This window comes from Beta vulgaris, chromosome 7 (genome assembly GCF_026745355.1).
Source record: "Beta vulgaris subsp. vulgaris cultivar EL10 chromosome 7, EL10.2, whole genome shotgun sequence".
Lineage (NCBI taxonomy): Eukaryota > Viridiplantae > Streptophyta > Magnoliopsida > Caryophyllales > Amaranthaceae > Beta > Beta vulgaris.
In genome coordinates, this window is record NC_079208.1 from 13,087,591 (window position 1) to 13,100,105 (window position 12,515).

General features: G+C 35.8%; 1 long non-coding RNA gene across 1 annotated transcript; it reads left to right on the forward strand.

The window, feature by feature from the left end:
- The first annotated feature begins 6,210 nt into the window (after positions 1-6,210).
- Positions 6,211-9,315, forward strand: LOC125491632 (uncharacterized). Its single transcript, XR_007268366.2, has 3 exons — positions 6,211-6,635; positions 7,505-7,580; positions 8,704-9,315. It is a non-coding gene; the product is annotated as an uncharacterized LOC125491632 (long non-coding RNA).
- Positions 9,316-12,515: the final 3,200 nt, after the last annotated feature.

Genomic DNA, 12,515 nt, shown 5'->3' on the forward strand with positions numbered 1-12,515 from the left:
ATTATTATTATTATTATTATTATTACTATTATTATTATTATTATTGTTATTGTTTCTATATATCATTATGATTATAATGAATATTATTATCGTTATCAATATCGAGACTTTACGAAAGTTTGAATTGGTAAGAACTTGTAATAATGAAACGATTATGAATCTGAAATGATAAATGAACTTAAGTGACGGTTGTGCTTATGCAATGAGTTGTTGAAACTGCTATGAATGGATTGAAATTATGATGGATTGAATATGTTCACACTGGATTGAACAAGATGACGTAAATGTGTACATGATTTATATGATGACTTGAATTAAAAGATATTAATCACGTAAGTAAATATTGGAGGGAAATGATGAACAGGTTGGCCTGTATGAGTGGTCCAGCGGCCCCTACAGGTTCTTTGGTTACTATGCTGATTATTCTGTTACTGTCTTTCTTCTATCTTGTTGTGATCCAAGTAGAAGGGGTGTGCACACTAGGGACTCTGTTATTATGGCCATTATGATATCCGTAGGTGGTTACAGGGGTTCACCCCGACCTACAAGTAGGTGGTTACAGGGGATTGACCCCAGCCTACAATGTTGAAGTAATTGGTTACAGGGGATTGACCCAGTCTTACTGGCGTTCTCTTTCCCCTCCTTGAATAACTGGATTAATTGAATTAATGATATGATTATTCGGTGTATATATATGTGTAAATGTGCTATGACTTCCAAAACTATTAACTTACTACTTTACAAAGTAATTTTCACCTTAAGTATTTTACGGGATGGAGTTGGAATTACTCAGTTTTTCTGATTTTGATTGGGAGCTTCTCTCTTTTCAATGTATTTGTGCAGGTGGGTGATCGATCGGGGGAACAAAAGGGAGATCATTTAGAGTTATTGTCATCCACTTAGCATATGATTACCTTTCGCTGGAACTCTGAAACACTTAATTAATTAGTAATGTTTAATGAACGATTCACTTAGTTGTAAGGACTAATGAATATGAGTTTAGTTTGTTTTTTTTCATTTTAGCCTTGCATATATTTCCAAGGAGATAAGTGCGGCGATAGCGACACCCCTCGAGTCGAACCCTCGTGGATTTATTTTTCCCCCAAATCCCGAGTTTTATATATCGAATAAAGAAGGGTTCGGGTTGGCGGGGGTGTTACAAAATGGTATCAGAGCGAAGTTTATACTAACTAGGGAAAGATTAAAATTGTTAAAATATAGTAATTAAAGAAAGTGAATCAAATAGGGTTGAACTTAAAATTTGTTTAGGAAGTCAAGATAATAAAATATTTAGGAGAAATAAAATAGGGTTAAACTTAAATTTGTTTAGGAAGTCAAGTTAATAAAATATTTAGGAGAAATAAAATAGAGTTAAAATATGATTTAAGGATGTAGTATGCGTACGAATGGGTTATGAGTGCATGTATGAAAGTACTCGTTAAAGGTACTTATTAATTGTTTATATTTTATTAGATGGTCAGGACACGTATGACCGCCAGGAAATGCACCAGAACTCCACGTCAAGGACCTTACCTTTTAAGGATGAGGGTAGGAGAGTCGATTTCAGCTTACATCTGTAGGTTACGATTGACCATGAAGTGTTATCACCTCAATGAAGGTCACGGGTATTCGGATTACCTCACGCCACCTAAACAGGCCGATGTTTTAATTCACACTCTTCCCAACGATGGCCTTTATGCCAGACCCAAGAATGAATACTCGGATATTTTGACAAATGGAAGGCCAAACTATGAGCGATACACATGGAAAGGGAAGTAGTATCTCACGTTGAGTTACCTGGAGAAACGAATGCTCGATGCCAGAGCCAAGTGGCTTAATGACTACGCAACCTCCAATGATGATGAACCCGACTACAGTGACAATGAAGAAATAGAAAGAAGCCCTGCCCCACCCATTGAGAACCCTGATGAAAATGAAAACGAAGAAGAGGAAGAAGATCCGTCCGAGTATGAAGAGTGAAACCTTCAACTTTAGCTAGTCTTAACCACTAGAGATCTAAGTAAAAACCGTAGTAGACTTATTAACGTTAGTATTAACTTATTTTGTCTTGTGATGCTAGTATTTCTTAGTTACAGAAAGTAAGAAAAGCTCTTATGTGATGAAATGTGCATGAGTAATGAAATGACGAAGTTTTAGTATATGACCTGAATATGTTGTGTGGAAAAGTGAATGAATCGAATGAGCTTTGATTATGTATTTATGTGAATTACCCCTTATTTAAGGATCAATGTGAATGGTGGGAACACCAATGTGAATAATGCCGGTAGCTTATGCAATACGTTTATACACGATCTAAAGTAAGGCGACAAGAAAACTAAATGGCCGAAACTCCTAAACAAGTCGCAGCACGACTTAGGACTCTCGAGCAACTAGCTCAAAGCTTTGGCTTAGTTCTTCAAAACCAGCTCAACAATAGCCACCATGGAGATGATCCGCAAGCTGCAATGGCGAAAAGGATTTCCACTTTGAAACCACCAACCTTTGTTGGCAGAGAAGACCCAAGACTGCTCGAAAATTGGATAAGAGACTTCAAAAATATTTTCACGGCCACGGATACGCCTAAGGCCCAGAAAGTATCCCTTAGAGGACCAAAAGGAAATAGGATATCTTATAAAGGCATAATCTTCCAACCTGACGTCAAAATAATCTCTGCCTTGAACCTTCAAACCTATCTTAGAAAAGGCTACCCAGTCTACCTATGCCAAGTAAGGGACGTAAGCGTGGAAAACCAGGAGTTGACTCAAATTCCGGTAGTAAAGAAATTTCCTGATGTATTTCCCGAAGAGTTACCTGGAATGCCGCCAGTTAGAGAAGTGAACTTCAAGATTGCCTTAGTCCCGGGAACAGGACCTATCTCTAAGGCTCTGTATCGAATGGCACCTGCAGAAATGCAAGAATTGAAGGTACGGTTGGAGGAATTATTGAAAAAGGGTACATGCAACCTAGTGTTTCGCCTTGGGGAGCCCCAATATTGTTTGTCCGGAAGAAAGACGGATCTTTGAGATTGTGCATCGATTATAGGGAGTTGAATAATGCCACTGGAAAGAATAAATACCTACTCCCGAGAATCGAGGATTTGTTGGATCAACTTCAAGGTGCAACAGTGTTTTTAAGGATCCATTTGAGATCGGGTTATCACCAATTACGAATTGCTGAAGAGGACATTCCGAAAACAGCCTTTCGTACGAGATACGGCCATTATGAGTTCACAATTATGCCTTTTGGACTCACTAATGCGCCAGCAGCTTTCATGGACCTCATGAACAGAACTTACCATCCATACTTGGATAAGTTCGTGATAGTAATCATCGACGATATATTGGTGTACTTGAAGGATAAAGAAGATCATGAGGATCAATTGACGAAAGTATTGGAGATTCTTCGAGAAAAGAAATTGTATGCCAAGTTCTCAAAGTGTGAATTTTGGTGGAAAAAGTATCATTTTTGGGTCATGCGATATCAAAAGAAGGCGTTTCCGTAGATCCATCGAAGATTCAGGCAGTGACCGATTGGCCTCAACCTAAGAACGTCACCGAAGTAAGGAATTTCTTGGGTTTAGTTGGATATTACCGAAGATTCGTGAAAGATTTTTCAAGAACGGCCCAACTTCTCACCAACCTGATGAAGAAAACAACAAAATTTCATTGGGATGATAAGTGCGAAGGAAGCATTTCAAGAGTCGAAGAAAAGACTTACAACAGCCCCGATATTGACATTACCCTCTGGAGTAGAAGGATTTGAAGTTTATAGTGAAGCCTCGAAGAAGGGTTTTGGGTGTGTTTTGATGCAACATGGCAAAGTAGTGAAATCGCATGAGCAAAATCACCCTACTCATGACTTGGAGTTAGGAGCAATCGTGTTTGCACTGAAAATATGGAGACATTACTTTTATGGAGTCCAGTGTAAAGTCTATACAGATCACAAGAGTTTGAAGTATCTGTATACGCAAAAGGAGTTGAATATGAGACAAAGACGCTGGCTAGAGCTTATAACTGATTTTTGAAGATAGTGTATCAAGAAGGAAAAGCGAATGAAGTAGCTGACGCGTTGAGTAGGAAGAGTGCTCATTCGCTAAACGTGCTGATTTTGGCAAATGATCGATGTGAGGAGATCAAGAGATTGAGTTTGGAAATAGTTGAACCCGGTTATGTGAACGCTCAATTGAATGCTCTTATTGTTGGATTAGACATATTTGAGGAGATCCAGGAGAAACAAGCTGCAGATAAAGGGTTGAGTAAGTTAAGAGAGATGAAAGAAAACGGTCAAGCACCTGAGTTCGAGATCGATGACAATGGCGTTGCGAAGTATAAACGAAGATTGTGTGTACCACAAGACGAGGAACTCAAGATGAGGATCCTAAGGGAAGCCCATAATTCGCCATATTCCATACACCTAGGAGGAGATAAGCTTTATAAGGATTTGAGAGATGAAAGAAAGATGAAAGAAAACGGTCAAGCACCTGAGTTCGAGATCGATGACAATGGCGTTGCGAAGTATAAACGAAGATTGTGTGTACCACAAGACGAGGAACTCAAGATGAGGATCCTAAGGGAAGCCCATAATTCGCCATATTCCATACACCTAGGAGGAGATAAGCTTTACAAGGATTTGAAGAAGCATTTTTGATGGCCTAGAATGAAGCAAGAAGTAGCCGACTTCGTGGAAAAATGTTTAACCTGCCAGAAGGTGAAAATACAACATATGAAGCCTGGAGGAAAATTGGAACCGTTGGAAGTGCCAGGGTGGAAATGGGAATATATCTCTATGGATTTCATCATGGGATTACCGAATACGAAGTCAAGAAAGAATTCAATATGGGTAATAGTGGACCGTTTGACTAAGACGACAAGATTCGCGGCAATGAAGGATACTTGGCTATTAAAACAGTTGGTTGATGCTTACTTTAATGAGGTAGTTAGGCTACATGGTGTTCCGAAGGACATCGTTTCGGATAGGGACTCGAGATTCTTATCTAAGTTCTGGAAACAACTCCAGATAGTCATGGGTACACTATTGAAATTCAGCACATCTTTCCACCCAGCAACAGATGGTCAAACAGAAAGAACCATTCAGACGTTGGAGGATATGTTGAGAGCATGCATGATGGATTTCGGAGGATATTGGGATGATCATTTGATGTACATTGAGTTTTCGTACAACAACAGTTATCACTCGAGCATAAGAATAACACTGTTTGATGCATTGTATGGACGAAAATGCAAGAGTCCTATATGTTGGAGTGATGTGAAGGAATCGTTAAATTTAGGACCAGAAATGATAGAAGAGACTACCAACAAGGTGAAGTTGATTCAAAAGCGTATGAAAGCAGCTCAAGATCGACAAAAATCGTATGCCAATCAAAGAAGACGAGATTTGGAATTTATAGTTGGAGAGAAAGTGTTGCTGAAAGTTTCACCAACCAATGGAGTAATGAGGTTTGGTAGGAAAGGAAAGCTAAGTCCTCGTTATATTGGACCCTATGAGGTATTGGAAAGGATTGGACAAGTGGCTTATAGGCTATCCTTACCTACAGAATTAGCCAAGGTTCATAATGTTTTTCATGTGTCTCAACTTCGTAAAATACTTCTGTGACCCCTCCCATGTTATCCAATCTGAAACCATTGAACTAGATGAGACCCTTATTTTTGAAGAACGTCATGTTAGAATCCTTGATTCCAAAACGAGAAACACCCGAAACAAGGCAATAAAGTTAGTCAAGGTTTTATGCTCTAACCATCAAACTGAGGAAGCAACTTGGAAAACAGAAGACGACATGAGAAAGCGTTATCCTGAACTCTTTTCTAAGGTAAGATTATCGAGTTTTGGGGAAAAAACTCATTAATTGGGACCGAATGTAATACTAACAAAGCGCAAAGCTACTGGTTGGTTAATATTAAACATCTAACTTTAAAGTTGGAGGACGAACTTTGTTTTAAGGAGGAGTAGCTGTAATACCCCGAATTTTCAGAAGTTATTTTATTATCTATTAAGGTTTAATATTATTTCCACTCAAAATTTATTTTATGATAATGCGATTTTATTTGATAACTATGTTTATTAAAATAATAATTTCATTTAGTTTTGATTTATTTATCAAGTTTAGAATAAATCATTTATTTATTTTATTATTCATTTCATTATTTCTAAATAAATTAAACTTTTTACATTTGTTATGGGTATCCTTAAACAAATTGTCCATTCATAATTGTCCATCCATATTAGTACAAAGCCCAAATACCAAGTCCATAGCCATATGTCTCCTAGACAAAAAGAAAAAGTTAAATTAAAAACAAAAAGAAAAGATGAAAACTGATTTCTTCATCTTCATCTCCCTCATTCTTCTCCGTCTGATTCAAAGCACAAGAACCAAGATACTCAACACCTCCCTCTCCTCTCTTCTTCTTCGTCTGATTCACAACACACACAAACCAAGATCTTCAACACAAAAAAAAATTCAGCTTTGACAATAGATAATTGAATTTCAGATATTAGGGGAAAAAATTTCAAAAGCTAAACTCACACCTCACACATCCACCATTAGATTTCTGACCAAAAATCCTCATAAAAATACTGAACTCTACTCACCATATTACTCAAGCAAACAATCTCAAAAGGTTTGCTTCAATCCTTTATCTTCTTCCTTAATTTCTGATTTTGATTTTGAAAATTAAAAACGAAATTGAAACCAAACAAACACAACCCCTCTGTTTTCTTTTCTCCGCCGGAAACCACCACCTTCGACCACCCTCGAATCACCTGAATGTCTGAGTTCCGGCATACAACCGCCGCGAACCGCCAGCTCCTGTTATCCCTTTCGCAACCCTGCAATCGCACCTCAGCTGCATCCTTTCGACCCACGCCCAGCCACCCGCGAACCACCACAACCAGCCTCCCTCTTTCGTGGCGCCTGATCCGCCGCGCACTGGCCACCGAAAAACCCGAGCCGCCACAAAGCTCCTTCACCTCCCCTGCCTCGTGCCTCCCCTGTTCTCCCTCCCATTCTTTCGTTCCTCCTCATTCTCGCAGTTTGAGAAAACTGAGTGTTTTCTTTTAAAACTCCCTTTTTCTTTTTCTTTTTCCTTTTTGTTTATTTGAGTTTTATTTGGTTACTTTTATTTTTTAAAATAACTAAAACCCATAAACTTTCTAAACTACCTTACATTTATTACGTTAGTATGTTTTAGTTTCACTTAATCTTTTATAACTTGAAAATGCTTCTTAAATTTTCTGAAATAAAATAAGGAGTATAATAAAGTTAGTTTTTATGTTTAAAATAATTTTCAAGTTAATAAAAATGAAGTTGAAGTAATTTCGTAAGTACTTAAAATGATTTCATAAATGATTTACTTTGATTTATAAACTCTCTTAAAATCATTAAGAATTTCTTTAAGTTATTAGAATTATTTAAATCGTTTATTTTATATACATATATAAAAAGGGGTTATTTAGAAACTAACTTAGATCTCGTTAACATCTATTGTAGACTCAGATTTCGTAGACGAGGAATATCAAGAGTGCTAATCTGTTCGTGAACTTAACTTTTGGGCACGCATCACGAGGTAATCTCCGATGTCCATCTAAACATAGATCCCGTTAGTGTAAAACGAATCGATTATGTGATTATTATGTGCTTATAAAATTTATAAGTGTGGACTAGAATTATGGATTATCGACCTAATACGGATTATGAATACGAATGACAAAATGGATAACGACTATGGATGTCGATTATGAATCATGACCATAGACGATTTACGATATGACAAATATGTTTATTATAACGTTATTAAAATCGATTAATGTTAATTAATAATGTTATGATTATTATTATTATATTATTATGATCATCGTTATTACTATTATTATTATGATTATTATTGTTATTATTACTATATATCATTATGATTATCATGAATATTATTATCGTTATTAATATCGAGATTTTATGAAAGTTGGAATTGGTAAGAACTTGTGATAATGAAATGATTATGAGTTTGAAGTTATAAATGAACTCAAGTGACGGTTGTGCTTATGTAATGAGTTATTGAAACCACTATGAATGGATTGAAATTATGATGGATTGAATATGTTCACACTGGATTGAACAAGATGACGTAAATGTGTACGTGATTTATGTGATGACTTGAATTAAAAGATGTTAATCACGTAAAGTGAAATATTGGAGGGAAATGATGAACAGGTTGCGCTGTATGAGTGGTTCAGCGGCCCCTACAGGTTCTCTAGTTATTATGCTGATTATTCTGTTAGTCTTTCTTCTATCTTGTTGTGATCCAAGTAGAAAGGGAGTGCACACTAGGGACTCTGTTATTATGGCCATTATGATATCCATAGGTGGTTATAAGGGTTCGCTCCGGCCTACAAGTAGGTGGTTACAGGGGATTGACCCCGGCCTACAATATTGAAGTAAGTGGTTACAGGGGATTGACTCCGGCTTACAGGCGTTCTCTTTCCTCTCCTTGGATAACTGTATTAATTGAATTAATGATATGATTATTCAGTGTATATATATGTGTAAATGTGCTATGACTTCCAAAACTATTAACTTACTACTTTACAAAGTAATTTTCAACTTAAGTATTTTACAAGATGGAGTTGGAATTACTCAGTTTTTCTGATTTTGGGAGCTTGTCTCTCTTGTCTCTTTTCAATGTATTTGTGCAGGTGCGTGATCGATCCGGGGAACAAAAGGGAGATCATTTAGAGTTGTCATCCACTTAGCATATGATTAGCTTCCGCTGGAACTCTGAAACACTTAATCAATTAGTAATGTTTAATGAACAATTCACTTGGTTGTAAAGATTAATGAATTTGAGTTTAGTTTGTTTTTTCATTTTAGCCTTGCATTTATTTCCAAGGAGATAAGTGCGGCGGTAGCGCCACCCGTCGAGTCGAACCCTCATGGATTTTATTTTCCCCCAAATCGCGAGTTTTATATATCGAATAAAGAAGGGTTCGGGTGGGCGGGGGTGTTACAGTAGTGTCCTTATTCTTTTTGATAACTCAAGTAGGCGGAAGGTTGTGTGGGATCTTGGGGGTATGCATACTAAGGTGATGGATGTAGTACGGAACGGAATCGTATTTGCATTTCATCTAATAGACCAAGTTGTCTATTAAGGATTAAGTATCCCATATGATTCTTGTAAGATGACGGTGCCCGTTCGCTGCCAACTAAACTATAAAAGGAATAAATGTAATATTGTCGTAGTATCATGTCAGAGATTGATTCTTATTTTTTTGATTATGCTTAGTATATTATCTCAATATTTTAGTACATACTCAGCATAGCTGGTTGTTTGTTATTTGTGTTTATTTGTTGACATGTGATGAACCGTTGATGCTTCAATGGGAGCAGGCTAGGTATGTTGGTGTTGCTGCATGAGAATGGGCATACAAAGGATATTCTTTAGTTTATAAACTTTTAAATGGTTTGGTTGAACTTATAGAACTATTATAATTTACTTAGTTTGTGATTTGAATAAAAAGAGGTCAATGATGATTCCCTAGTTGTAGTTAACCTTTTATTTCTGCTGCAGTTTAGTTTTCATAATAATGTTTTAATTAATGTTTTTATTTCAATAAGCCTTGCATTTCACCGCGACAGTAACACTCCCAAAGTCGATGCGACGTAGTTTAGACGTGTATGGATTTTGATATATTATAATTATTATCATGGTGAACCATTACCCTAAATCTTTTTAGTTTGATTTTCTTTATTTATTAGTCAGGACATTTTATTCCTTTATTTGTGATCATGTTTAGTTTCTACATACTTTAGAAGCTAGTTTAAAGCAACTATCTCTCTGTGGTTTTTCGATCCTACTTACCATACTACATTATTAGAATGTTTTGTAAAGAATTATTGTTGACAGGTGTACAACACGCTATCAGACCTCCAATCCTTTCTAGGAACACACCAGACAACTCTGCTACGACTTTTAACCACTATAATGACCCATGCCTACTTTCTCTAACAAACGTCTCCAAGGTTTAGTTTTGGGACTTAAAGTCTATGTTGTATTCCATGTTTTGATGATGCCAAATATTTAGGTAGTAATATGATTTTATTTCAGTAAATTATAAAATGACAAAAATAATGTAATGTTTATTTATGATATATATATCTTGTGGAGAAATATTTTTAATCTAAGTCAAGATATTGATTTTATGTACTTTAAATGTTTATCATATGATATGTTTAATACTCCCTCCGTTTTTTTTTAGATGTAACATTGGACTTTTCACATTTGCCGAGGCACAACTTTGGCCGATAATATCTCCAATTGTATAAAAGTAAAAATTATAAAAAATATATATTTGGAAAGTGTATACCGTGACGAATCAAACAAGATCCCACATGACTATATTTTTTCTTATGTACAAATAACAATTAGTGGTCAAAGTGTATTCGATGAATAGTGCCCAAAGTCAATATGTTACATCTAAAAAAACGGAGGGAGTAATATAGTAGCTTAGAATCTTTGAACTAAATATTCTCCAAGATATTAGATAAGTTCTTGCTATTGTTTTTGGTTTGAAAATCAATTGAGGAGATGTGGCATAAAGCGTGGAGCTAACAGCTGAGAGTTGTCCAACAAACTCGATGTACTCACTGAACATGCAGATAGTGATGGTAGTTTATTTCTGTTGCAAAAATCATGGAGCAAGTGGAGTGAAAAAAAAAGCCATGTTCCTTATTCCATTACAAGTGCGCATCATGGAGGATGCGAAGCTTCATAAACGCAGAAGAAGGAGAAATGGAACAGCAATATAAGATGAAGATTATTCGAAGAAAAAAAATAGAACTTTCAAGCTTAGCTTAAAAAGTCAATTATTAATTAGAATCTTTTTTTTGTAATCTTTCTTTTTATACATATCATTGTAATATTTTGTGTATTTGGGTGAGAATATCCTTGAGATTAAGAGAGAAAAAGAAAGAGAGAAAAGAGAAGACTTCGAGTGAAGTCAAAGTTAGTATCATTAGTTTAGGGGGAACTGAGTGACTGGAAACAAGTTCCTAGAGGAACAGATAAGGTCCGTTGATAGGTTGTAAAAGATAGAGTTTTTTGTCCTATCATAGTAAAGAGAGTTTGAGTTAAAATCTCTCGTGGTCAAGGTTTTTCTTCCTATTGGGCCTAGGAAGTTTTCTTTGTAAAAATCTTGCGTGTCTTTTCTCTTATGTTTTTCGGTTACATTAATTCCGCATTTTAAATTCGAAATTTTTTCCTGAACTACAATTCACCATCCTCTTGTAGTTGGTTTAGTGTTCATAGTAGAACAACAGTCTAAATCTCCTTTCTTTGGTTAGGAACAATTCAATAGCCTGTTTTAGGGGGCTTTTATTCTATCATTACAACGATACTCTTCTATTCTTTATTAGTTAGATCCTAACATGTTAATTTCGCCTCCCCAAACAGATTTTAGGCAAATCTAACCTATTTATAAACTTTTAAACTACAAAATCTCTAAATTACCACCTTGTTTTGGCATAAGAACTAATAATCCAACATGCATAAAGGTACTCAAGGCATTTTAACGATATCATAAGTATGCTACTGATCTTCTGATCCCTAGTCCTATGTAAACTTCTAGAAGTGCAAGATTAAGGACATGTATAATAACGAATAAAGCATGCAAAGGATTACCATAACAAGAACTAGAAATCATACAAAAGAAGGTAAAACACGGAATTCTCAAATGTCCTTTTTGAGTGCTCGATAACTCGATACCATTACTACAAGGCTACAAAACAAAATACTTTGTAAACTATAGAACACTTTAGATTATTCCCAAAGGTTTATGTTTATAGTGAACTGGAGGAGGGTATTTATAGTTTTTTTTAATAGTTTGACAACTTAGATGCGGTCAAATGGTTGTTGGAAAGCAACACGACTGTTAAAAATCCAACATGACCATGACGAAGGTCGTGCTGGCTTTTATGACGCATCTGAAATCTATTATGAGGTTGGTTGATGCACGACCTCTCGACATGGTTATGTGTCTTGACTCTTGTCGATTATTAAGGCAATAGATGTGACATGGGCTATACAGGGTTATGTTCTATTGATTATATGCCATTTCTTTGCCGTTCTTCATATTTCAGTCTTTCAGCAAGTTGTGAGAAAAAAAAAAAAAATATTTTCACTTGTGTAACCAAAAGGTCCTACTTGAGTGTGAATCACCGATTCAAAAGCCTATTTTTTGAAGATTCCTAAGAGAACAAAATTTCCAAGTTCTCAATGATCTCCAAGACTGGTCTAGATATTTTGTTATTTGGTCTTTGAATGAGTCGGCATTCATTAATTTTTTTGTTGGCAAAATGACTGGAGTTTCAACTAGCTAAAAGCAAAGATTTTGTAATGATACAAAAACAAGATTTTGTTACAAATATACTTACATCCCTCTTGCTATCCTATCACTAAGAAAAATCAGTTTATCCTATCAAAATTGTGACACACAAAAGACGAAACTTCAAA